The sequence below is a fragment of the Cervus elaphus genome, chromosome 5, assembly GCF_910594005.1.
Source record: "Cervus elaphus chromosome 5, mCerEla1.1, whole genome shotgun sequence".
In the NCBI taxonomy this organism is placed as follows: domain Eukaryota; kingdom Metazoa; phylum Chordata; class Mammalia; order Artiodactyla; family Cervidae; genus Cervus; species Cervus elaphus.
The window spans coordinates 95,794,300-95,821,444 of NC_057819.1; the positions used below are offsets into that span (position 1 = coordinate 95,794,300).

The 27,145-nt window shown below is 44.7% G+C and overlaps 1 protein-coding gene and 1 non-coding gene across 5 annotated transcripts in view; one reads left to right on the forward strand and one right to left on the reverse strand.

The window, feature by feature from the left end:
* The window catches only part of SMG6 (SMG6 nonsense mediated mRNA decay factor), a 196,577-nt gene that overhangs the window by 24,638 nt on the left and 144,794 nt on the right, over positions 1-27,145 (reverse strand). The window lies entirely within an intron of this gene.
* LOC122695844 lies at positions 23,671-23,779 on the forward strand. Its single transcript, XR_006341589.1, has one exon. It is a non-coding gene; the product is annotated as a U6 spliceosomal RNA (small nuclear RNA).

Genomic DNA, 27,145 nt, shown 5'->3' on the forward strand with positions numbered 1-27,145 from the left:
GGAGACGGGGATTTCCAGGAATGCAGACATCCTGAGCCGGCCCACAGCACATCCTTAGAGGATCGCGGGGAACTGTCATCTACGTGGACACACACACAAAAGCAGTGTCACCTCCCTTCCCCAGCCGCTGCTTCCCCCTCCTCCCCATTTTAGTTTTCAACTCTGTTTGGAAGGAACCTGGCTTCCGGGGGATTCTGTCTGCTGTGGCCATCAGTTCCCCCCCGAGGGCAAAGGAACTCCTGGATGATTCTCAAAGGAGCTCTGATCCAACGGGGTCTCTAAGATCCAACGGGGTCTCTAAGTGGGGTGTGGAAAAGAATTCCTCAAGTTTGGAGAGAGAGAAGTCACCCAGCCTTTTGGAAGAGTGTCCTCGCCTTTGTGATCCAACTACGGGGGAGGAGAGCTAAGGCTGTATGTACAGTCTCCTTAGGTTTCAGAGTGCACTGCGGGGGTAAGGAGTGGGGCTGGGGCGATCAGGGAGCTGGGAACTCCAAGATGCAGAAAGTCCAGGGCTTGTCCAGGGGTCCAGAGACCCCTTCGGTCTCCAGCCCACTGGCCTGTCTGCTGAAGCCTTCTGCTTTCAGGTGGGAGGGACCAGCCCAGCAGGGTAGGTTCCTCCTATACAAAGCCTCCAGCACTTGAGTTGGGCAAGAAAAGTTTAAATGTGGATAAAAAGGGCTGTCACAATGGAAGAAGCCCTTTAAACCACCCACAAAGAGCCAACTCCAAGGCGAGCTTTGTCTGGCCAAGGAGGATTTCCTGGTAGGAGAGGGGTTAAAGTTGGGCTCCCCGCTCAGAAAGGAAGGAGCCCAGATGCAGTCTATGACATAATCCCCACAATAGCTCTGTTCGTGAGTACATTTTTCCATTCTATATCAATGAAAAACAGAGAATGTAAGTGGTGTGTACATTGTAGCTCTGGGCAAATTCTAGATTCTCTACAGGAGAAAGATCTGGGCTGTTAACAGGTGGGGCTGGTCCAGGGCTGGAGGTGAGGAAAAGGCCTGGTGGCCAGGGAACACCCAGGGAACCTGAGACCTGCAGCTTCCTAGGGGCAGTCATCGTCCTCCTGGAGGGACTCATGGTGCAGGAGACCACGAGGAGCTCCAAAGTTACTGGACAAAATGCCTCTCATGTCTCACTCCAGTCAGCTCTGAAAGGAGACTGGGGCTCTCAAAAGAAGCCACTGCCATGAGCAGCCCTGCTAGCCGCAACTAGAGAGACTCCCGCAAGGCAACAAAGACCCAAAAATAAATAAAATTTAAAAAGAAAGAAGGAAAAGAAACTGGGGCTCCGGGTCAGGGAAGAACTCAAAGAAGGGCACTCAGAGAAAGCCCCTTCCCCTCCCCCGAAGGCCGTCTGGGGCAGCGTGCCCTGCCGGTGGGAACTGAAACCTCGAGCTTCAGGGCTCCAGCTATCACCCGGATCAGGTCCACACGCAAAGAACCCAGCAGAAAGGAAAACTGAAAGTGAGATGTGGCTGGGCGATATGGGAGCCTGGCCTGTCCCGGGCTCAGTTCCTTCGAAAGAGATAATGTGAGCATGCATGTGGTAAGCGGAGGCTGGTGCCCGGAGGAAGGTGAGGTCTTGAGGAAAGCGGGAAGAAACCACCAGGGTAAAGAGAGAAGAGGGAAGGCAGTCTGGGGCATATCTTGGGTGGGGCGGTGGATGAGCAGAGAATGAACAGTGTTGTCTGAAAACCGGTGAGTCTCCATGGCCACGCGGCAGAGCATCTGCACAGACTGTGCAGAAATGCCTTGAAGGAACAGAAAAAGAGATCTAAGCTGTCTTATGGAAGGTGGTGGAGGGAGAGGGAGAGACGAGGAACTGAGCAGCAGGTACCACAGATGGACGTTAAGTTGTGAGACTTAACACCAGCCATGGGGAAGGGGGAAGAGCCCTGATCCAGCCAGGGAACAGGAGGCGGGGTCAGAGAGCTGAACCAGGCCTCTGGATGCAAGCTCCAGGGAATGAGGGACTCGCTGCATCTTTATTGGACCCCTGTTTTCTCCAGACAGGCCTCCTGGAAGGCACAGACACTGGAGTGGCTGGCTACATTTTGCAAAACTCCTTTTTCTAAACTTCTGGTTTGGGGCGGTCAGAATTTAAACTTGCTCTATCAGCCAGTTCTATTTTTTTTTCTTTTCTGGTTTTAAAAAGTCTTGCTTACTACTGCTCCTCTGGTTACAGAGAAAAATCACATGGGTTTTCCCCTACAAACTCAAGTTTACAGGTTATTTTTCTTGTTTCTCTAAATGGAGCCAATTACTTTCACATTTGTTGAAACCTTCAATCAAACTTTATAGCTTGTTAATTTCACAGAATGTCCTTAGAGCAAATAAGATGCAGACAGAAAAGTGAAGTCTTGCTGAGATTATTAAGAAATCTTAACATAGCCTATAAATCCACGACCAAGGCTGGTAAAACACAGGCCCGCCCGGCTGGCTGCTGAGGTCAATTAGCAATGGGTTAATTATCATCTTTAATGAGCCAAGCCTGCACGATTGGCTACAAGAAACTGAACACAGACTACAGTGTTTTCACAAACTGAGAACCTCTAGTGATACACGACTCATCCTCACCGGAGACCAAAGGGTGGGTCTATCATTCTGGAAGGATGATTCTACAGCGGCCAAGGGTGGGTCAGCCTGAGAAGAGGTCTGCCAATGAAAGTTCAGACACAGGGAATCCTCTGGAGCTGGAGGAACACAGGGAAGGGGTTATTCACGTTCCTAGGGGAGGGAAGTTGGCTTTGAGGATGCACAATCCCTCTGAAGACCGAGGCAGCCACTCACGATGAGGGGGAGACAGATACTCCCAGCCCAGCTGAATCAGGACGGATGGGTACTGCTGCATTGTGAGAGAGGGTCACAGGTCAGAGGGGAGAGGAGGGAAGAACCTGGCAGGCGCTGAATGACATAGTGGACAAGGAGAAAAGGTCTGGATCCTTGTGTCAGACACAGATCCCAACAAGCCCCGAGTATCCTGTCCTAGGGCCTCCGCTCGGTCAGCAGGTCACTTGCTCCCCATCCCTGCTGCAGCAGGACCCCACTGCTTCCAGCACAGGCCTGGCCCTCAGTCTCTTTTGATCCCAGTGTCCAGACTCAGCCAGCCCTAGTGCTATGGTTGGTCTGCGCCAGCTGAGGGGTCAATGGGTCACAAGACAAAATGCTCACATCACTGGGCAAACCCACCCTGCAGCAGCCATACCATTCCACGTGTCTGGTCCCAACAGCTGTGCTTTCTTCTTAGTGGAGGCAACACGGGCCGTTACCAATCAGCTGGCAGGGCACAGATGCCTGTTCAGAGTGAACGGGCATCTGTGAGCCCTACCCATACCTCCCCCACCATGTACGTGTGTGTGTGTGTGTGTGCGCGCGTGCGTGCACCGGTCTTAGGTTTCCTAGAGAGGGGTGGGTGGGAACTGGCAAATGGTTAGGTGGGAAGACTTGGTAAGGGTGGGGGAGACAGAGAGATTATGTTCACACTAGGAGGAGAGGTGGGAGAACAGAGGAGAAGTGGAGTGTACCCTGGTGGCAAGAAGGTAAGTACAGAAGGAAAAACAGGTCCATTTTGGGAAGGGGCAAGTTGAGGTTATACAGCAGCTTGAGTCAAGAGCCTGGGCTTCATAGTTGTAGGTCTAAATTCAAGTGCTGATGGACCCTTTCTAGCTGTGTGTCCTTAGGCAAGTTACTCAATGTCTCTGAGACCCGGCTCAAAGCTGTTTGAGAGAGATAATGCATCTCAAATATCCAGCAAGGTACCTAGGCTCAGAAAGTGCTAAATACGTAAGTGGCTGTTATGCTTTTTCTTCTATGCTGCCCTGCTCTGCTCAGAGGCAGGAGGGGGAGGGACTCTGTCTGACACCACGGAGACGTGTGGAAGCCAGGCTCAGAGGTAAGGGCACATGGCTCAGGGCTGAGGGGAAAGGCCCTGGGATGCTCACCTGGCTGCTGAAGCTGCTGAAACAGTTTATTTTGAGCTAAGGTGCTGGATCCAGGTGACTGGACAAGGCAGCTGGTGGAGGGAAGGGCCAGCCTTCCTGCAGTGGCCCCCCCTTCCTGCTTTCTACAAGGACTCCGGGCCTAGCCACAGGCCTGGATGCATTCTATAGGACTCCAGAGGGGCCCCGAGGGCTGGGGCTTTAGGACAAGCACTAATGCACACATCACAAATAAGGTCCTGTGGTGAATCACAGCTGCCTTAACCCTTTGGTCCCCTCCTATTGGGGTGTGGGTGGCAGATCTGCCTCTGTTAATGATATCCTCCCTACACGAGACAAGCTGCATCCTTGCTCCACGTCTCTCAACACAAGAAAAACAGTTTCTACCCACCTGAATTTCCTAAGCTTGGACATTCTAACCAAAGCGAGAGAGGAGTCCTGGCTCTCCTGGGTAGAGGACAGCTGGCTCTTCTTGAACTGTTTCCTCGTGGAAAGAAACTACTTTTTTTCCCCCTGGAGCTCTAAGCTCCAACTGGATGAGCAAGGTGCATTCTCAGCAGTGAGCGCGTTGCAGGGAGCAAGCTATAGGCAGCAGTAGCTCGGGCTGCAGTCCAATCGGCTTCCCCTGCAGAGGCTCTGAGAGCAGCCACCCGCACTGGCAGGGGCTGGGCGGATACTGGCACTGCCAACACATGCCTTTCAGGTCTGGCTGGCTTCAGCTGCTCTGAAACCTGGAGCTCCAGCGCTGGGGCCCTCACTCACTGAACCAGCAGGGGAGGCTACAAGCTCAGCCCCTGGGGAGGAAAGGCCTGAGTCTGTCTCAGTCTGCAAATATCCACATGCAGTCGGCTTCTACACTGCCGGTTAGTCTGGGCCAGGAGCACGGTATCTGGAGCTCTGGTCGCTCTGAGCCACTTGCCTCTTTGCCTTCCACACAGTCAGCATCAGGAGGCCGCCCCTTGGGTTTGTGTGCAGGCTCCATCACCCAGTTTGCTTCTGGTTTTATTTATGTGTGTAGGGGTGAATGCTGAGGCCTGCAGCATTCAACACACCCAATCACCGCTCAGCTCCACAGATGCTTACTAAGTGTCTACTGTGTGCAGGAGGCCCCATTCTAGACCCTGAGGGTTCAGTAGAAGGGGGTGGGGCACATTCAGAGCAGGAGAATCAAGCTCCCAGGAGAGAGATACCTACCACACCAATGACTGACCATACCCAAAAGGGCAGAATTCTCACTTCTCTTCTTCTCCTTCAAGGGAAGCGGAAGAGAAAGCCTGAGGAGAAGCAAAAGCCCTTCGTAAAGACCGGGCACATGCTCCTTTATCCCTTTTAGGCGGAGAGAGCCTGAAGAAGTCAGGACGGAGAAATCCCTTGGGCTCAGCCTTGGTACCAGGTGAAATCCCCGTCTCTCTCAACGCTCCCCACAGTCCGTGCGAGGTCTCCCCACCAAACATCGCTTCGCTCCCTCCTCTCCGTTTCTCCCTAACCCCCAACTCCAGGTACCCCTGTTCAACACTGCCCTGCATGCCATTTGCCCCCTGGTACCTCTGAGACTAAAAATTACTCCCCAAACTGCCTCGACCTACAGGCCTTTACTTTCATGCAATCAATTCATTCCCTCACCTTCCTTTAAGTGTGATACAAACTCTTTCTTTTCAAGAAGTTATAGTCCAAAAAAAAAAAAAAGTTATCGTCCAGCCTGCTGGCCCATTGCCCACACGTTTTCCCTAAGGCTCTGCTATGTGACAGGGATCATGCCAAGCATTTTGGGCAAGAAGAGAATAAGGCAGGGCTTCCCGGGCAGTCTGGTGGCTAAGACTCCACATTCCCAATGCAGGGGGCCCAGGTTTGATCCCTGGTCAGGGAACTAGATTCCACATGCTCCAACTAAAGACACTACATGCCATAAAGAAGACTGAAGATCCTGAGTGCCACAACTAAGACCCAGGGAAGTCAAATAAATAAATATTAAACAAACAAACAAACCATACATGGTTTAAAAAAGACAGAACAAGGTAGATGCAGTCCTTGACTTCACAGAACTTTCAGGCCACGGAGGGATCCTACAGTAACCTGGCACTGACCTCTTCCAAATCCCCAGATGCCCCTTCGGCACCTACAGGCGAGGCCTCCATGTCCCCCTCCTCTCCTCCGACAGCATGGGGAGCCCTCCACACCTGTACTGGCGCCACAAAGTGAGCTAGCAGTCACTCAGAGCCGCCCTGGAACCCCCGCTACATCTCCCAGCGAGCCAACCCTTTCCCGCCTATGTCAGGTGCAGAGGACTCAAGATCCTCTTAAACCATTATCGCTTCACGTTGAAGACATATGTAAGTAATTTTTCTTATGACCTACTTAACATATTCTTTTTCCTATCAACTTTCAGTCCTGACCATGCTGTATGAGAGGTCCATTACTGTTCTCAGTCTACAAGGGCATTCACTCCCTTCTAGGGAACCTATTCCACCTTTGGACTGTTCTCATTAGTGGAAATGTCTATCCCTTTCACGTTCAGATCTGCCTCCCTGTGCTTCCAATTTTGTTCTATGGGGCCACGACAAAGTTCTTAACTCTGCTTCTGTCTGACTGGCCTCCAATTTTTTTGAAGTCTGCTCTGTTACACCTTCTCTAGGCTAAACAGTCCCACTTCCTTCCACTGCTCCTCACTTCAACCGTCTCCTCAACATCCTGGGGATTCTGTCACTAAGACTTTCACTGAGACGAATGTCTCCTGCAGCGAGTGCCCACGTGCGGTCTGGCAGCAGAGAACAGAACACACAGCTAGCTCCTCCTTGTTCTATCCTGGACACCTCAACTCTGCAAATCGGCTGAAAAAGCACATGTTCTGTTGTTCACCACTTTGCCCAAGTGACACATTGTGAGCTTTTAATCAACAAATCCCCAAAGTGTTTTCACGTATGTGGCTAAATAATATCTCCCCCCACTGCGTGCAAGCCCTCCACTAACTATTTCCCTTTATCACATTCCTTCACTGAGGCCTTCCCACGCTATAAAAACCCCATTATTCAGTATTGTCCTGCACATTACTTGCTCTGTGTGCTGACTTTCTGGATAAAATAGGATTTTAGGTTTATTCCTATTGGATTTCGTGTAATTATTTACTTCTTTCATTGGAGCCTATCAAGTTCTCTTTGAGTCCTTCATTTGTCATCTGAGAATGCCACCTTCCCTCTCAAGTTCGTGACATCCATAAATTTCATCTGTTTATGCTTCACAGTATCTTTCTCCCATTAGGCTATCCTGTTTTCTCTCTTAAGGAAGGCTCTTGAGGACAGGCATGTAATCTGTACGCGGCGCGCGCGCGTGCGTGCGTGCGTGCGTGTGTGCGTGTGTGTGTGTGTGTGTGTGTGTGTGTGTGTGTGTGTGTGTATTTAAAGAAAAATCTATCTGCTGCATCTAATATACACTATGGGTAGTTGGATGACGTGGATGGCCGACTATGGGAGGCTGACGGCAGCTCTGGGACCTGAGGACAGCTCCGGGCGCCATTACGATGGTGGGGGCGGGGGTGCCGGCCACACTGCATAACCATGAATCGCGCTCCTTGTGCTGCACAACAGGACACCCTGGACAGACTCAGAGATGCTCCTTTCTGCTTTGGGTGGTGCTCCCCATGGAGATTCAGGCTCTAGAAGGAATGATGCTCTCTTCTGACAGGCTACCTACAGAGTTTCTAGTTTGAAATAAGAAACCTCGAGAAGCCAAGCTCTGGGCACGTCCTGCCTTGTCTTCACTGCAGGGCAAGGCACAACACACCTCAGCGAGAGGTGAGACTCATTCTCTTCAAAGCACTGATGTCATGCTCAGAGGAAAACATCACACCTGTATCTCGAGAATCCCCACGGCATATTAAAAATACAGTGAAGAGAACTTCCCTGAGTTTGGGGCTGAGGCCTGAGGCGACTTCAAGCTGCCTTTTCAGGTTCTACATCTAGAGGCCTGAGTCCCAAGTGGCACAGGGCCTCATGGCTGGAGACACGACAAACGTGGGTAATAACTAAAGGGAACTGAAGTCTATTTATAGTTTGATAAGGTTTAAGTAAGCCAAATGCCTGGCATACACAAGCTGTTCAATAAATATTAGCTCCCCTTTCTTCACCCCTGAGTGCTAAAAAGCATTTTAAAAACCACCTGCACTGAATCACACAGGGAACTGGTTAAAAATACCGATTCCTGGACTCCACTTTGGACTAAATAAATCAGTACCTCTGGGGACACGGCCTCGGAATGTGTACTTTAAGTAAGTGTTCCTGCTATTAACACTCAGGAATGCTGAAGTTGGAGAATCACTGCTTTAAAGGCTGGAAGACTAAGAGGAGGCAGTCACAAGCTTAGTCCACTCTTCAAATGCAACTCCGGTGAACGTACAAAGAAATAGGTTACATTTTTCATGGCAGTCTTCAATCTAGAAACCCTCAGCACCCTATGAAGCAGTAACTATTACATTCAGATAATGATACTACAGATGAGAGAAAAATTAATGAGATGTGAAGCCAGATGCAATGGCTTCCTAGGCCAGCATTCTTGCCACCTCACCAGACCCACTTCCTACGAGAGCACCACTGGGGCTTCCCAGGCACAAAAACAAAACCCGCTGCGTGCGGCTCTACCCATCAGAGCCAGGCACGGTGCCTCATCTAATCCCCTCAACAGCCCCACGAGGTTGGTGCTGTCAGAACCTCAATTTTACAGACGAGGAAATCAAGGCACAGAGGAGGAACGTGCTCCGGGTCGGGCGGCTGGTAAGTGGAGGAGCTGGGAATGGGCCCCCGCTCGAAGCGCTCCAGCCGCCCCAGCCCTCAATGGGCCCGAAGCATCACCTGTGCTTCAGCCAGAGACTCTTACAGCCTCTGCAGGGGAAAGGGCCCATCATAAAAAAATCCAAACGGGGCAGCCTCCTGCCGCTGGTCTTGTGAAGACAGAGCTCTTGGGCTTGCTGCACTTCTCTGGGGCAGCCAAGCTGCTACAGGACAGGAGGGACATTCACTGCATGCTCTCCTGCGTGACGGTGGGCAAGCCACCCAACCCTGTGTGCAGAGACGCAAGTGATTCCGAAGGGCTCTTTCCATCTTCAGGGGTTTCTCTGACTCTGGGCAGTCATCTTGGGAAGGAGAGGAAGACGGTTCTGCCACTGACCTTGATGCTGGAGCCTGGCTCTGTCACGAGGGATGGTGCCAAGAGCTGGGTTTGGCCTTTTGGAAGGAAGGGCTAAAGGTTCAGAATCTGAACTAACTGAGAGCCGGGAGATAATTCCGGATGGGAAAAGATGGTACAGGTTCTTCTCATATGGTTGGCCCCTCAGGGAGACTTGGAGGGTTTTATGAATCATTAGCACAGAACTCCCCTCTGGCCACAGAGCAGAGGAAGAAACATCAGACCAGTTTATAAAGCTCCAGAGCGGAAAATTTCTGGTGGTGTCCAAGCTAAGTTTTTTGGCTTTCTGTGAAGTTTGGAAAGACTTATACTGATGTTTTAATCACCTGTTTAGTGTTCTGAAGACTCCTGTCAGCGGCTCACTGAGCCGGCTCCAGCAGGCAGTGGGAGCTGCTGGCCCGCGCACGGGGCTCGTCCTGTGAGCCGTTTCTCTCCCATGGCCGTCTCTGACACCCCACCGCTCCCACCAGGCCGCTGGGAGGGTACAAGCCAAGCCACTGTGCCCTGTGGGAGGCGGAGGACAAGGTTCCTGGACTACTCTCACCAGGGTGGAGGCCGGGAAGGGAGGCTTAAGAAAAGCCAAGGTGGGAAGAGAGAAGGGGTGGTCTCAGGGGACCAGTCTGCCTCTGGTGGGCACTGAGGAAACAGGCTTGCCGTCCAGGAGAACCACGGTCCAGACATTCTAAAGCCCCTGGGCACTGATCATGAAAAGATGTTCTCACAAGTGAAAGAAAACAACTGAACAAACTCAGGGCAGGGCACGTTCTAGAAACAAAAACTCATGAGCATGCAAGAAGCCCTTTAAGGAGGTTTAGGGCAGCAGCATGCAGACCAAGTCAGCATTTTACTTCTGCAGTCTGCATGGGTCACAACATCTCAGTGGCGGAAATAGCCCATTTTACTGGGAAAGCTGTGCTGGAGATGAAGTGGTGGCTGATGGTTGCTAGGCACTACGCTATTTCATCTGATTATCACAGTAATCCTGGGAGACAGAAAGAGGAAGAAGAAACTGAAGCCTGGAGGAAACAAACATCCAGTCAGGGGCAAAGCTGGAATTTAAACCCATTGTGTCTTACTCCAGGCTTCCCAGGTGGTGCCAGGGGTAAAGAACCCACCTGCTGATGCAAGAGATAGACGCAAGAGATGTGGGTTCGATCCCTGGGTCAGGAAGATTCCCTGGAGGAGGGCATGGCAACCCACTCCAGTATTCTTTTCTTGCCTGGAGAATCCCACAGACAGAGGAGCCTGGCGTGCTGCAGTCCGTAGGGTCGCACAGAGTCAGACATGACCGAAGTGACTTAGCACGCACACAGCACATGTCTTACTCCAAAGTCCATTACACTCTGTAGCCTCTTAGGAAGTAACAGTATTTTTGGAGAAAGGGACCTACTGCTTCAAGGATATATCGCCCCACCCACCCCCAGCTCAGCAGTAGCCCAATGGCCCACTCCCAGAACAAAAGAAACAATTCTGATGAACTCACATGCAGATGAACAGGAACCAAATGGGACCTTGGCTAAGCTACAGGCAAGAGCAGTGACACTCAAATCAAAACCTTGTTGGGCTACCTGCTCTATCATTCAGCTCATTTACAGCACAGGTAAGACCGCACCTGGTCAGCTGATGAGCTGAATGAATATGGGAAACTTGTCACTATGGGATGCCAAGTTAAAACCCACACGTGAGTATTCCCAGAAAGTTCTCTGCAGTCTTGGGCTCGGGATGGACTGTAGAGAAACAAGTCCATCAGAAAGCCTGGGGACAGGACAAAGGAAGTCAAAGCTCCTTCCTGGTACCCACAGGCTCCACAAATCTGTCAATCTGAGAAACTTTTACAGTGAGAGCAACAGCGTGCGTGGTTCATCTAGAAATCCTTGATCCTGGAGCAACAAGAAGGCGGAGAAGAGAGAAAACAATAGCTTCCTTCTCAGTAGAGAGGCCGGGCTGAGGGAGGAGATGCTGATTTCTGACTGAGTTCTCACAGAACTTTCCCTTTCCTTCTCCTCTGTTCTTTCCAGGGGATGCTTCTTCAACTGCCTGCTCTCTCCAGCTGAGACTTAACCTCCCTCCGCCTGGCCGGACCGCTCCACACACACCACCGTTCCCTGCCCTGTTATGCCCAAGTTCAAGCAGATAAGCTGCCAGCATGGCTTCTAACGGAGGAAGGGAGGGGGGCTCTCCAGGGAACTCTGCTTTCTGAGGGAAAGGAGTTTGTACCACAGCAAAAGGCACACGCTGCCCTTCCTCAGTGACCTCAGAGAGGAATCTACTTACAAAGGCTGAAGTCGGAAAGGAAAGTGGGAGAAGGAGGGGAGAGAGAGGGAGACCGTGACCAGAGAGGTCGCAAAGCTCACTGGAATAACTGGGAGGCAAGGAAAAGGCCGCCTTGTCATGAGGACAGAACTGCTCGGACCCCTCTGATTATGACGGAGGGAAGGCGGGTGCTGAGGCAGTGCCTGGGGCAGAAGCTCGCGGACCACTGCGTGGTACGTGGGGACATGCAGGAGAAAATGCTCTGAAGCTGATGACAAGGCAGACAGGAAACTTCCGTGTCCTTGCTGACAGGAAAGAAAGAGTGAAATTCTGGATTCTCTCTCCTCGGCAGGATTTCTAACAGGCATCTGAGGCTCACCCGCTTCCCAAGGATGTGCTGACAGCTGGGAATACTGCCCTTCAGGTCAGGCAGAGCAGGGATCTAGGCCTCTCCAGGAGTTCACAAGAGGTTCAGTAAGGACTCAGACCATGATCCAAAACACAAATGGGACTGCCATTTCCTGCTGGGTTTCCATGCTGTAAAAAAGTGGGGGAGAGATGCCAACAGCAAAGTGCTCAGCCTCCTGTGGAAAATGGAGTATGTGATATAGCCGGCTCCAGGCTCTGACTTGTAAATCTAAGTGAGAACTAGTTGCTAGCTGTAGAGGATTACAGTGTTCAAGAGACACTCCACCACCCAAACTGCCAGTCTCTGCTCCCTGCCCGTGGACTTCTAGGGAGCTGACGACAAAGCTGTCTGGGGCCTCCATGGGACGGGCAGCCTGGGGCTCTGGCAGCTCCTCTGGACCTCAGTTCACTGTCCTGTGTTCTTAAACAGCTTTGATGGAACAAGCCATCTGTGAGGGTTATTTAGCTTGGAACTGGAAGAGAGTGAGGATGTGGAAAAAATAAATCGGGCGGCCAAAGGATGGGGCCAGAGAGAGAGAGAGGGGGCAGGTGGCATGTTCACGGGACTATGTGCCAGGGCCGAGAGGAGGGTGGGACTGCAGAGGAACAGTGCCGAGGAGGCCAGCACGGGAGGTGCTGGGGCACCCAGGACAGCACGACTTTATTTCCAAAGTGGTGTCTGCCATTCTCCTTCAAGGGCTCACAAACCCTCACTTGCAGGTGTCTGTGATGGGAGACTCCTGGGCTAACACAGCTGTTAAGCGCCCCTGCTCTGCCATCTGAAAAACAACCTGAGTTCTGCCTAATTTCTTGCAGGGCCTGGGCCTGCAACTTAGTCTAAAAGGCAAATCTAACAGTTTTTTGACACCCAAAGCTACAAGATAATGGCAAGAGCTCAAAGAGTGGAAAAGTGAGATGATGGAGGATCAGGCGGAATCCTTATGAATTACAGAAAACAGCAACAGAAACACATAAACTGCATGGCACATGGGGAGGATATACGGGAATCTGATGCAGGACTGGATTGTACCTGGTCGTTTCTTTGGAGTCGTCTTAACCACTCCTCCAATCAGTATAAAGAATGTATATATGGGCTTCCCTGATGGCTCAAATGGTAAAGAATCAGCCTGCAATGTAGGAGGCCCGGGTACGATCCCTGGGTCCTGAAGATCCCCTGGAGAAGGGAATGGCAACCTACTCCAGTATTCTTGCCTGGAGAATTCCATGGACAGAGGAGCCTGGTGGGCTACAGTCCATGGGGTCACAAAGAGTCAGATACGACTAAGCGACTAACACTTTCAATTTCATATATATGTGTATATACACACAGAGAGAGACTTTTATGTTTAGAATCTAGGCGTTTTCACATGTGTTATCTCATTTAATCCATGCTAGGGGACTTACTAGCATTCCCATTTCACAGAGTGTAAACTCAAGCCCAGAGGGAATGAATAACTTACATGCAGCTTTCTTATGATCTGAATGGAGCAGAATGAAGATTATGATTCGTAACGAGACTTTTAATCAGACCTCTCTACAGGTCATTCTGGTAAAATGGCATTAGCATTGATGGTGTCTCATCTGATCTATTCTCCTCACAGGATTTGACAAAAAGACCAAAAAAGCTGCTCCTGGAGTCTATTTCTGATTCTTTACCAAGTCTTTCCAAGTCATCAGACTAAGAACAGGCTTAGAGACAGTGAGCCAGCAACTCTGAATGCTGTTTACTTGACAGACACACAGAGAGACATACAAACTATTACAAACTGCTCAGTATAGTTTCAGTGCTTCATGCTGCTAAGACAGAGACACAAAATTTCTGTACCAGCCTGCACTAGCGAAGCCTACTCACAGCCTAAACTGTTTTAAAATGGACGACACAGAGCTAAAACTGAATCCTGTCACTGAATTCTGTTACGTAGGCTAAAGTCATTCCTACTGCTGACAAAGCAGAAGAGAAGTTCAATGACAGCATCTCTTCTAGGAGCTGTTGAAGAGATGGTGACACCTGGGTTTCAAGTACCAGGACAAATGGAAGCTGTTCAGTAACGGCTGAATCACAAGGCACGTGGTAAAAAACAAAAATCAAAACGAGGAGTACAAATGGCTGAATTTTAAAAACAACCTTCCCACCTCTCATTTCGACAGCCTCTGCCACCCTTGTTCTGGGGTGGCCTACCCAGGTATTTATGCACATACTGCCACATATGATTAACTATGGCTCTACACCTTTTACATATATTTATATAAATGGTGATATACACATTGCCATTAAAAAAAAAAACCACTTAACAGCACATCTGAGAGATAGTCAACATCATTTGTGTAGCACATTTCATACCAAATGCTAAAGATCATCAACAGTAAGGTTCTGGAATAGATCCAGAAAACTAGCCGTGTTTATTGCAACGGAATCTCTCAGTGTTGGGATGACTCAAAGACTCAGCAAAAGCAGCAAGGAAAAGCAGACTGAAGAAAAACTGTTCATCAGTAAAGTCCATCAGCCACCATCAGGTCCGACACGCCAGGAGTGCTCAGCAGCCACAGACCCCTCAACCAGGCAGGGTCTCAAATGACAACAGGCTTGGGCCAGGGGGACTGCACTGACATATCCAAAAAGAATGCGAGGGCTTCCCTGGTGGCTCAGTGGGAAAGCATCCTCCTGCCAATGCAGGAGACATTGGTTCGATCTGCCAGTGCAGGAGACACGGGTTCGATATATGTAAAAGGAATAGAGCCATAGTTAATCATATGTGGCAGTATGTACGTAAATACCTCTGCTGGCCACCCCAGAAACTGGCAACAAGGCTGGCAGAGGCTGTAGAAATGAGAGGTGGGAAGGTTGTTTTTAAAATTCAGCCGTTTGTACTCTTCATTTTGATTTTTGTTTTTTACCACATGCCTTGTGTTTAAGCCCATGAGTCACAACGACCAAGCCTGTCTGTGCTCCGGAGCCCGGCAGCCGCAACTCCTGAAGCCCACGCTGCCAAGCCTGTGCGCCACAGCAAGAGAAGCCACAGCGAGAAGCCCGCACGCCGCCGTGAAGAGCAGCCCCTGCTCGCCGCAGCCAGAGGAAAGCCCGCACACCAGTGAAGGTCCAGCACGGCCAACGTAAGTAAAATTATATACGTAAAAAAGAAAGTGAACAGTACATGCATGTGCTCCAGTCTGCGTGCTGCCCCGACTCCCACACCAGAGCAAACAACATCAGCAGGGTCCTCAACAAAACTGAAGGCCAGAAACAAAACACTGTCACACTTTATAACGAAAATTAAGTTGTGTTAATGCCATCTCCACTTGTAACCTGGGTTTTATGGCAAGAGGCGCCTGGTACAGCTGAAGGCACGCGCACTGCCTGCAAGGGCCCATCTCCCGATCAGGGACTTTACGCAGACGCCACACAACTGGAGGGCGTTTGAGGGGCTTCCGGCTGATCTCACAGTCTGAACTGCTGCTGTGACAGTGCCCTATTCCAGGGATCAGGGGACAACTCCTCTTTGGCTCCCTGGACTGTACTTCCCCAAACATTTTCAAGTATTCTACTGAATTCATTCAATAAATATTTATTAAGCATCTGCTCTGCATAGGAGGGTTTATTTGAGACACAAGGGATACAATAGTCAATAAAATTATGTTCATGTTGTCATGAAGCTTAACATTCTTGGGAAATGAGAAACAAGCAAATACAGGGACAAGTAGTGGGAAGAACTAGGAAAAAATAAAGTAGGGCAAGAGGGACAGAGAGCAACAGGCTAGCAGAGAGAGTGGCTGTTTAATCTAAGATGGACAGAAGAAGGCTCCTAGATCAAGTGCTGTTTGATCAGATGTGAAGGAGTGAGCCACAAAGCAGAGATGGCCTTACCTTCTGGGATAGGTACCCAGAGCGCCAGGGAATCCCTTCTCTCCTAACAAGGACTGCCAGCTACGCAGTGTGAAGGAAGGGGCAGGGGCCTGCTCTTCCAGCCCGGCCGGGTGAGAGGAGAGGCCTTTGAGAGAGCATGCAGCTAGCACGCCCTCCATGCAGTTTCTGGATAGTTTCCATCACAGATGAGAGTTATATGTTGAATTTTAAGTTGACCACAAATATTTAACTTCCCTGGGCCACAAATGCAGTATCTTCTCTGTGGTTTAGCTGGCACCAAGTACATATTTACGAATCTCTATATGTCTGCCTGTTATTTAAATTTCTTACAGAAGTGCCAAGGTCTTTAGTTGTGATTTATCCCCTCGCATTCCATATGAGTGGGGCTGAACCCTGATCAGGCCTAATTCTTGGAGAAAGGAGGTATCTTTACCACTGAAGCTCAGGGTCCTCTGAGTTACATTTTCCTATTACTGCTTTCCGCCTCAAAAAATATTACTGGGGGCTGGGGGCGGGGGGGGTGGGGGTGGGCGGTTCCTGTTCCGGGTTCTCATGTTTCAATTACAAGGTAGAAAACATAAAATTTCTCTGTTTTTTTTCCCACAAGAGAATGAAGAATAAAAATAAAACACAGAAAATCTATGAACCTTAGCTACATTAGAAAGCAAAACAAACCAAAAAAGCTAGGTGTAAAGTGCCCTAAGCTTCTAAATATGTATTCTTATCTACTTAGCAATTCCTGAGTATCATAAGGAGCACTAGGCTTACAAAGACTATAGGAAACAGTCCCTGCTCCCTAGCTGGGTCTTCAACAAGTTGGCTTGGGAAAGGGCTCTGGCTTGACAAGAGCACAACATTCTGGGTCATTCCCCCTCCCAGGGTCAGTCTCTCCTGACAAGCTGGCAAGAAACACGAGGTGGCATTTTTATTAAATAAAGGCATGTGAGCAGAGCGTCGAAAACCCGTGAATTTCAAAACAAGCCCTCCGACTTCATTCTGGGTGTCTGTCAATGCCTTCATCTTCTGCAGCCGCTGACTGGGCCTTTGGTTCTACTCATGTCGCCGGCTGTGGGCAGTGAGGGGAGATACCAAGCTGCAGAGCTGAGACCAAACACAGAGAGACCAACACTTACTTTCAGAAAATCAGTGAACTTTCAAAGTATTCAACTTGGAAGGCTAGACGCTCATTTAAAGGGCGACTTCCCTGGCGGTCCAGTGGTTAGGACTCTACTTCCACTGCAGGGGGCACAGTTCAGTCCCTGGTTAGGAAGCTTAAGATTCCACACACCATACGACAGACCACACACCCTGCCCTGGCCCCGCAAAGAAACACATTAAAAAAAAAAAAAAAAACAACTAACACTGACTTGTAATTAGAATGGCTTTAAGTACATGCATCTAGTTATTCTGTCCACCCTTCTAGTTTTCCACTGAAATAACTGAAGGAAAAAGAAAAAAGAAAGTATATATCAGTACTAGGCAACCACATACCAGAAACTATGAGGAATTTTCTGTAAGACAAACTGCAGATGGGACTGGAATGAGGAAAAGAACAACTGATGTTCAACCCTTTGCCTGCTTGATAAGTACATAGATGAGACTTCAGCAGCCATACCCCACTGATGTCCTTTTCTTGGAGACATTATGCTAAGAGACAAAGTAGGTTCTGGTCCACTCAGGAGGGCACAGCTGGATTCACCAGGGTATCATAAGAAACTTAGTGGCTGCTGGATCACAACCGTTGTGGTTGGCCATGTGAGGCAGGAGGAAGACAAAGCTGAGTCTGGCTTCTTAAAGAGGCAAGAACCCCAGAATGAGAACACGAGATTGGTCTATTATAGCAAAGAGAAGGGTCAGCTCCTTGCCCTGACTAGCTCTAGCTTTAGGTTCCACTCTAGAAGTGTTTAACGCCAGCAGGGTAAATCAAATGTTCCTCTTTTCTTTTTATGAGGATGGGAAAGTCTTAACAGACCCCCACCTGAAATTTCAATATGAACAAGTACAGACTGCCTAAAAAAGGATGGGGAAAAAAAAATCACCTAACATATGAAAAGGTACTAAATTGAATAGAAGGATACCAATGTAAGGAATAAGTGAGTATCTCTCTAGAACAGACATTGCAAAAACTCTGGAAACTTTCATTTAATCTTCAACAGTAATGACACAAGGACAGATAAACAGATCACTGTAACAGAACAGAAAGTCCAGAGATAGACCCCAACATAAAGTCATGTGTGTTATATAATAAGTCAGTGGTGCTCAATCAAGGGAAAATGCTCCTGTATGGAAAAAATTAACCTTCTCTCTACCTCATGCCATAAACAAAAATTAATTTGAGATGGATTACAGGCCTAAGTGTGAATGATAAATAATGTAACTTCTACAAGAAAAGAACAAATATCTTCATGATCTTGTAGGCAGATAGCTCTTACATAGGACACAAAAAGTATTAACCATTAAAGAAAAAAATTGATAAATTTGACTTCATAAAAATTAAGAACTTGTGTTTATCAAAAGACACCATTAAAAGTGAAAATATGAGCCAAGGCTGAGAGAAGGTATTTTTAATACATATATGTATACCCAACATAGGACTTACATTCAGAGTATTTTAAAAATTATTCTATAAATTGGTAAGAAAAAGACAAGCCACTCACTGAAAGGAAAAATGGGCAAAAGTCAGGAACAGGCACTCCATAGAAGAGGACATCCAAGTGACCAAAAGAAGAAGAAAAGGTTCTCTACATCATTATTCACCAGGGAAATGTGAATCACAGTCACAATGAGATATTTCTGTACACCCACCAGAAAGGCTAAAATGAAAACCAAAATCAAAATTAAAACCAAGAGCTGGCAAGTACATGGAACAACTTAAGTTCTCTTATACTGCAGATGGTCATGTATACTAGTACAAGTTCCTTGGAAATCTGCTTGGCAGTGTCTACTGAAGTTAAACACACATCGACCTTACAACCTAACAAGCCCAATCCCAGGTACACATCAAAGAGAAAAAGAGTATATGTCCACGGTTGCTTTATTCATAATAACCAAGACTGGTAAAAGAGATGTCCATCAACAGGAGAAGTGGTACACTGTAGTGTATTTATACAACAAAATGCAACACAGCAATAATGCAGCATGAACTACTCTTATGTGTAATAACCTGAATGAATCTCTCATAGATTGTGTTGAACAAAAGAAACAAAGGGTATGTACTGAATACAATATAATTCTGTTTACACACACGTCAAAAACAAGCAAAACTAAGAGAGAGTGAACAAGGTCAGGATAATTGTTACCTGAGTTAAGGGAGAGGGGAGAGGAGGCATAACAAAGCCTGCTGGGATTCTAGAAATATTCTGTATCTTGATTGGGGTCACAGTTAGCATGGGTATAACCATATGCAAAAAGGTACTGAACTCAAAAGTAGTGCATATTACTTAATGAAGGTTATACTTCAATAAACAAGTAAAAAACAACAACACACACACACACACAAAAACAGAGTAAACTGCATTTCAATCTAGATAAGGCAGTCATATGAGAAAATAAATGATCAGGAAAAACTATAGGTAAGGCTATAAGCAGCAGTTAAATACAACAAAAGAAAAGCAAATTAGTGATATGGGTGACTTGGTTGAGTCTCTTCTGTAACACAGAAGAAAATATAGAGATGAAAATAATGGGCAGGGGAGAGTAAATCTTTAAAACGCTATTCCAGAAAGATCAAGACTGATAGGAAAAGAGCAATAACTTAAAAAATGAGAAAGGAAAGAGGGGAAAAAAGGAAAAGCAAACTTTCCCGAGTAACAGAGAGATTTGGAGCCTGAATATTCAAAAGTGAAAGAAAGTGAAGTCACTCAGTCGTGTCTGACTCTTTGTGACCTCATGGACTATAGCCCACCAGGCTCCTCCGTCCATGGGATTTTCCAGGCAAGAATACTGGAGTGGGTTGCCATTTCCTTCTCCATATTCAAAGTTCATGTTAAAAAATTTAATTTGAAACCAACACCTTCATTAGAGATGGCAAAAAAAAAGGGGGGGCTTTGTGGTTTTTTTTCCTAATGAATACAAATTTGTATTTGGTGGGAAAGAGTGCTGTAATCAATCAGTAATGCCTGTCTTTGGCACAGAATGATAACACACCTATCAGACATCTGCCACCTGTGACCAAGACATACCGTGGTTCAGTCTTTAACTTCCAAGGACAATGAGAAAAAACAATGCTGCTATTGCTGCTGCTGCTAATTCGCTTCAGTCGTGTCCAACCCTGTGCAACCCCACAGACAGCAGCCCACCAGGGTTCCCGGTCTCTGGGATTCTCCAGGCAAGAACACTGGAGCAGGCTGTCATTTCCTTCTCCAAAAACAATCCCAGCAGCATTAAAAAACAAAACTAAAGAACCCCACACAAATCTGACTGGCCTCATACTTCTGTGCCCCACACTGCCCTCTTCATGCAGAAGGGCAAAAGAAAGACGTTCTCAGATAAACTAAAATCTCACTGATACCTATGATACCTATACAAACTAGGAAACGGAGGAGTGGTGAGAGGAGGAAGCAGGAAGTCTTGCACTTACACATGGGAGTGTGCGGCAGAAACTGCCAGTTGTTTCCCATTATCTGTTCTCCTTCTCTTCCTCTGTAATAGAGCCCTTGATTTTTAGCTGTGTATACAGTCCATGGTGTTGCAAAGAGCTGGATATAATTGAGTGACTAACACTTTTTTTCATAGTCTACCTATTAATAGAATAAAAATATTTCCCAGTCTACACTGCAACTACGTTTGGCCAAGTGACTCAGTTCTGGCCAGTAGAATGTAGACTGTAATGTGTATGAACTCCCAGGGAAGGCCTTTATTAAAACTTTTTTAAAAATTGCATTCCTTCTCTAACTGTTTCTACTTCACACAGGCTTGCAGGCAGATGAAGTGGCTGGCATTCCAATAGCTATCTTAGACTTTAAGAGGTTGTTGGAAATGAAAACCAAGTAAAAGGCCCAGCAAAAAAAACAGAAACTTGGTCCATGACACCATGGAAGTGTCAAATCCAAAAACCTCTGGGCTTCCTCCACTTGAGAGGGAAATCTATCTTATTTAAGTTACTGTTACTGGGGGGTCTTCTGCATCTTGCAGCTGATCATGATCCTAACTAAACTGATAGCTAGTTATATCCTATGTAATTTTTCCACTTGATAAGTAGAGAAAAAGAACCTAATGCATTTTATTTTGAAAATCAGAGATAAACAACTGGAATTAAAATGCTATGAGTACAGAAGTATTGGTTGTACAATACTGAATGTTCTAAATGCCACTGAATTGCTCACTTTAAATGGTTAATTTTCATGTTATACAAATTTTATCTCAATAAATTCTAAAAAAAAAAAATCCCAAAGCAGAAATTAATAACAGTTTAAGAAATCCAACTTTAAAAACAAAACTTCCAAATAACTTTAGAATCAAAGAGAAAGAAATAAAAATGATAATCAAAGATTACTTAAAAAATGACCATTAGAAGAGTACATATCTAAATGGACTGGAGTACAGCCAAAGTATTAGTAACCACATGTTCAAAGTCATAAAGCTTTTAAGCAAACTAGTGAGAAACAAGCAAACACAGAAGATTCAACACAAGCAGAAGAAAAAAACAAGTTTAAGAACAATTAAAGAAAAAAAAGATAAAAGTTAATAAATTAGAGGACAATAAATATAAGAGATAGTTTTTGAAAATGAAGAAATGTAAACAGCTAACATTTTAAGAAAAAAAAAATCAGAGAACACAGGAAAAAAAAAAAGTGAAGATTTTGGAGAAACGAATGATATTTCTGGGTAAGGTCAGTCAAGAAAATTGACACAAGAAGTGATGAAAATATCCTCACTGTGGTGATGTTTACACTACCACATATTTTTGTCAAAACTCATACTTTGAATCAAGCACTTAAAATTGTCAAATTATTTATTATATGTACTTGTTATAGCTTAATAATCTTACCTAAAAAAATTTTTTTTCTGCCTAAAAAATTGACTCAAGAGCTAAAAAAGCCTTAAAAAAAACATGTACTAAGGGAAGAAATAGAAAAAAGGAGGTGTCAGAGGCTTTCTGAATTTTCAAAACTACTAGAGGCTGAGGCGCCTTTATAGGTAAGCTCCTTCAGTTTATTCACCTATTCAGTCAATAAGTATTTATTCATGGTATGGAACAGGAGCCATTCTCCAGGCACTGCTCTAAGCACTGGGGAGTATACAGTAAATAAAATCAAAGTTTTTACATTCTGGTGGAGGACAATAAACAAGCAAAGCAAAAACAAAACAAAATCCAACTTGTCAGGCGGGTGATGGAAAGTGTTAAGGAGAAAAATAAAAGTTCAGTGAAGGGACAGAGTGCCTGGGGTAGACTGTCCATTTCTTTACCCTTTATTACTGGTAGAGAACTTTCTGATAAGGCTGGCTCTTGAACAGGAATCTGAAGGACTTTAGGAAGTAAACTATGCAGTTGGGTAACAGCAGAACAGAAGTGCAAAGGCCCAGAGGCCTGAGTTGTTTGGCATGATTAAAGAATGAGGAGGCCAGTTTGGCCAGTGAAGAGTAAGTGGAGAGCGGTAGGAGATGAGGTCAGAAAGGATGTAAGCCTTGGCAAGGGCTTGATATTTTCTTCTGAGTGAGATAGGAATCCTCTAGAGGGGCTTGGAGCAGTGGTATTAGCTAATCCAACTTACATCTTAAGATCACCCTGGCTGTTGTGTTGAGACTAGGCTGAAGGGGAGAAAAGATCACAACATGCCTACACTAACAGTCCTAAGCAAGAGAAAGCAACATTTTGGATTAGGGTGGTATTAGTAGAAATCATTGTTAAATGGCTGGATTCTGTACATATTTCAAAGGCAGAGTAAAAAGACTGCTGAGAGGCTGAAGGTAAAGTATGAGAGACAGTAAAAAATGACTCTGTAAAAAAAAAAAGACTCTGTAAGTAAGACACTCTATATACTTGCCAGGTCACCGAAAAAGAAAAGCTGCTTCCCATTTCTTTGCACAGGGTCAGTACACCAGAACACTCCAATACCCAAAGAAAAAAAGCAGTAAAGACAGAAAAGAGAGGCCAGGCCCACTATGGAAATGGATATAAATACCTTAAGTAAAAAAACAGCAAATCAAAAGTGGCAGACCACAAAATGCAACCTGAATAAGGTTATCCCAATAAGAAAAGGACCAGTCAAATTTAGAAAACATTAATTTAAAACACACCACATATAAAGATGTGGTACATCTATACAATGGAATACTACTCACAGTCATAAAAAAGAACAAAATAATGTCATTTGCAGCAACATGGATGCAACTAGAGATTATCATACAAAGTGAAATAAGTCAGAAAGAGAAAGCCAAATACCATATGACATCACTTATATGTGGAACCTAAAATATGACACACAAATGAACCTATCTATGAAACAGAACAGAATCAGGGACATAGACCGGTGGATGAGGTGAAAGATGGGAGTTTGGGATTAGCAGATGCAAGCTGCTATATAGAATGAATATACAGAATGAATAAACAACAAGGTACTATAGTATAGCACATGGAACTTACATATTCTTGTGATATACCATATCAATATCTTGTGATAAACCACAGTGGAAAAGAATATGAAAAAGGATGTATAACTGAGTCACTTTTCTGAATAGCAGTATTTAACACAATATTGCAATTCAACTATAACCCAGTGAAAATAAATTAAAAAAGGAAAAAATCACATAAATTAATGAATAAATGATCAGCTAAGAACAGAATTAGTAAGAAAATTTGATGTGATAGCTGAATATAAAAATTAGCTTTCCCCAAGTACTATATAGACAGTATAATGAAAAAAATCCCATTCATTATAGCAAGAAAATCAATGAAAAAATGTGGGAGACATAAATGTACTAATGTCCAGAGAATAAATTGTTTTAATAAGAAAACTTGTAACAATGTCAAATTTACTTCAAAGACATTTTTAAAGTGAATGCAATTCCAATCAAAATACCATGAGGAGTGCTCCTTTCTGGCAGCGCATATAGTAAAACTGGAACAACAGGGAAAAAATTAGCATGCCCCCCCACACAAGTATGACATACAAATTTGTGATGTCATTTTTTCTTTTATTGTATATTTGAAAGTTGCTAAGAGAGTACATCTCAAAAGTTCTCTTCACACAATAAAGAAATTTGTATCTATATGTGGTGATGGATATTAACTAGACTTATTAACTTCGGAAATCAAACCAGTCAGTCCTAAAGGAAATCAAACCAGTCAGTCCTAAAGGAAATCAATCCTGAATATTCATTGGGAAGACTGATGCAGAAGCTCCAATACTTTATGGAAGAACTGACTCATTGGAAAAGACCCTGATGCTGGGCAAGACTGAAGGCAGGAGGAGAAGGGGATGACAGAAGATGAGATGGTTGGATGGCATCACCAACTCAATGGACATGAGTTTGAGCAAGCTCTGGGAGTTGGTGAAGGACAGGGAAGCCTGGCTGCAGGGAAGTGCTGCAGTCCATGAGGTCGCAAAGAGTCGCACATGACTGAGCGACTGAACTGAACTGAGACTTATTGTGATCATTTCACAATATACTCATATATCTAATCATTATGTTGTATACCAGAAACTAATATGTTATATATTAATTATATCTCAACTAAAAAATACCATGAGGATTTGGGGGGGGGTGCAATAGGATTGAAAATTATTCTGAAGTTTGTATAAAGCATAAGTAGATGGGAAAAGCCGAAGGTATACAGCAGTGAAATATAAAAGGAAAGTGTGCAAACTCACATCAGTAGAATTAGAACACATTACAAAGCTATAGTAACTAAAATGGCAAGGTTATGTCGCCACAAGGTTATGTAAGACTAGCAAAAAAATAATAAAAGCCTTAGAAACAGATGCTAGTATGCATCTACATCTATGTATAAACACAGATTCTAGCACAGTGTATCCATCTATCAGTGTATAACGAAGCTTAACTGTTAGTTAAGCTAAAAGTTTCATAAGTCATTTAATAAATGATGCTACTTTATAAACTATTTATAGAGGGGGCTAAAGATGGGGGGACACGTGCACACGTGGCTGATTCATGTCAATGTGTGGCAAAAACCACCACAATATTGTAAAGCAATCATCCTCCATTTAAAATAAATTAATTTTTAAAATTAAGATAGATCTCTGTCTCACACCATTCAGAAAAATAGTTTTTTTTTTTCAGTTTTTCAATAATAACAATTTTTCAAAAAGTAAAATAATGAGAATAAAATATGAACATTCATTTGAAGTTAGGAAGACTTTTTAAAGCATAAAGACAAATTTCATAAAGGGAAAATGAAAGATTTGGCTATGTAAAATTTAAACCATTTACATTTGAGAAGAATCCCATAAATAATGGAAGGTAAGTGACAAACTCTAGAATATATTTTCAATGTAAATGACTGAAAAGGGTTCAAACCCTTGTCAGAAAGGTCTTTAAAATAAAAAAGAGAAGAGTGAAAAATACTCCAATAAAAAAACAGGCAAAGGATATGAAAAAGGTCTCTTTAAGAAGACATAAAAATGCCAATGCTCAAAAGGACCTGAGAATTCCTCTTTTAAACATTTTCAAGATCATTTTATTAATTACAGTGGTAATTCTCAACATTTCAAAGACCCATTTTATTTTTCACTTTAAAAAGGAATAAAAAAAATAAAAAGGAACAACTGAATTTGCTCACTGTATTTACTGCCCATTGGAAAAAATATTTACTTGATTCCAAGTGTTGTTCTGGCTATTAAAAAAAAAAAAAAAACAACTAATACAACATTGTAAATCAACTACACTCCAATAAAAATTAATTTTAAAAATCAAAATATCTCATTGATATTTCCTTTATCAATGAGATAAATGAAAATGACTGAAATAAATGAAAACATAGCAAATCTCAGCAGAGAAACAAACTGAGAAAGAATCAAATGTTAAGTCTAGAACTGGGAGAAAAAAAAGGAAGCCAACAAAACAAAACAAACCCAATAATCCAACACCTGAAATAAGAAAGTCATTGGATGTGCTTAAAAGGAAATGGAGATGATACAGAAGTCAGTAAATTTGAAATCTCAAATCTCTGTATAGCCACAGAGAAGCAGCCCCATATTCTGAGTATATACAATATTCAAATTTCTGGCCTGACTTCTGAACCATGTATGTGTAGATTAAATGTAAAAAACAAAGAGTAACAACAACAAAACCAGACAAACAAAATGGATGTTTGACCTACGGCAATTTGAGTCCAACCAACCGAAAAGCCTAACACACGAAAGCAAAAACCCTCTCTGGAGGAGCAAAACAAAATCCACATGGAATTTACCATTATAGGATAAAATAATCGCAAGTCACTCAATGTATAAAGAAACAAGGCAATGTGACCTACTCTTTTTTTAAAAGTATTTTTTAACTGAAGCACAGCTGATGTATAAGTTACAAGCACACAACACAGTGATTCATAACTTTCAAAGATCTTCCACTTATAGTGTAAAATATTGGCTATAGTCCCCTTTGTACAATATCACTGTAGCTTATTTTATACTTAATAATTCATACCTCTTTATCTCCTACCTCTATATTGTCCCCTCCCTTCCATCTCCCCACTGGCAACAGTTTGTTTATTCTCCGCATCTGTGAGTCTGCTTCTTTCTTGTTATAGTCACTGGTTTGTTTTTGTTTTGGGCTGTGCCACATTGCAAGTGTGGGATCTTAGTTCCCTGACCAGGGATCAAATCCATGGCCCCAGCAGTGGAAGCACGGAGTCTTAACCACTGGATCACCAGGGAAGTCCTGTTGTATTGTTTAGATTCTACACATAAGTGATATCATACATTATTTTATGTGACCTGTTTCTAAGAGAAAAGAGAGGAAATGGAGACTACTTTAGAAATGACACAAATGTTAAAATTAACAGCAAGGTTAGCGACAAAGTTACTACAGTGGCATTCAATGAAATAGAGGAAAATGACTGAAATAAATGAAAACATAGGGAAGCTCAGCAGAGAAACAAACTGAAAAAGAATCAAATGGAAAGTCTAGAACTGGAAGGAAAAAAAGGACGCCAACAAAACATAACAAACCCAACAATCCAATGTCCGAAATAAGAAAGTCACTGGATGCACTTAAAAGGAAATGGAGATGACAAAGAAGTGAGTAAATTTGAAGTCAGAATAGAAATCACTCAAGGTAAAGAGGAAAAAAATAAATAAAGCCCTTGATTTGGGAGACAACAGCAAAAGGCCTAACATATGTGTACATAAATCTCAGGAGAGATGGGAGCAGAAAAAAATAACTTCAGTAATAATGCCTGAAAGTCCCCCAAATTTGGTGAAAGACAATTTGCAGATTTAAGAGCAGTGAACCCCAAGCAGGAGAGATACAAAGAAAATCATGCCTAGACATATCACAGTTAAACTACTGAAAACCTGATACAGAGAAAAATCCAGAGAGCAGCC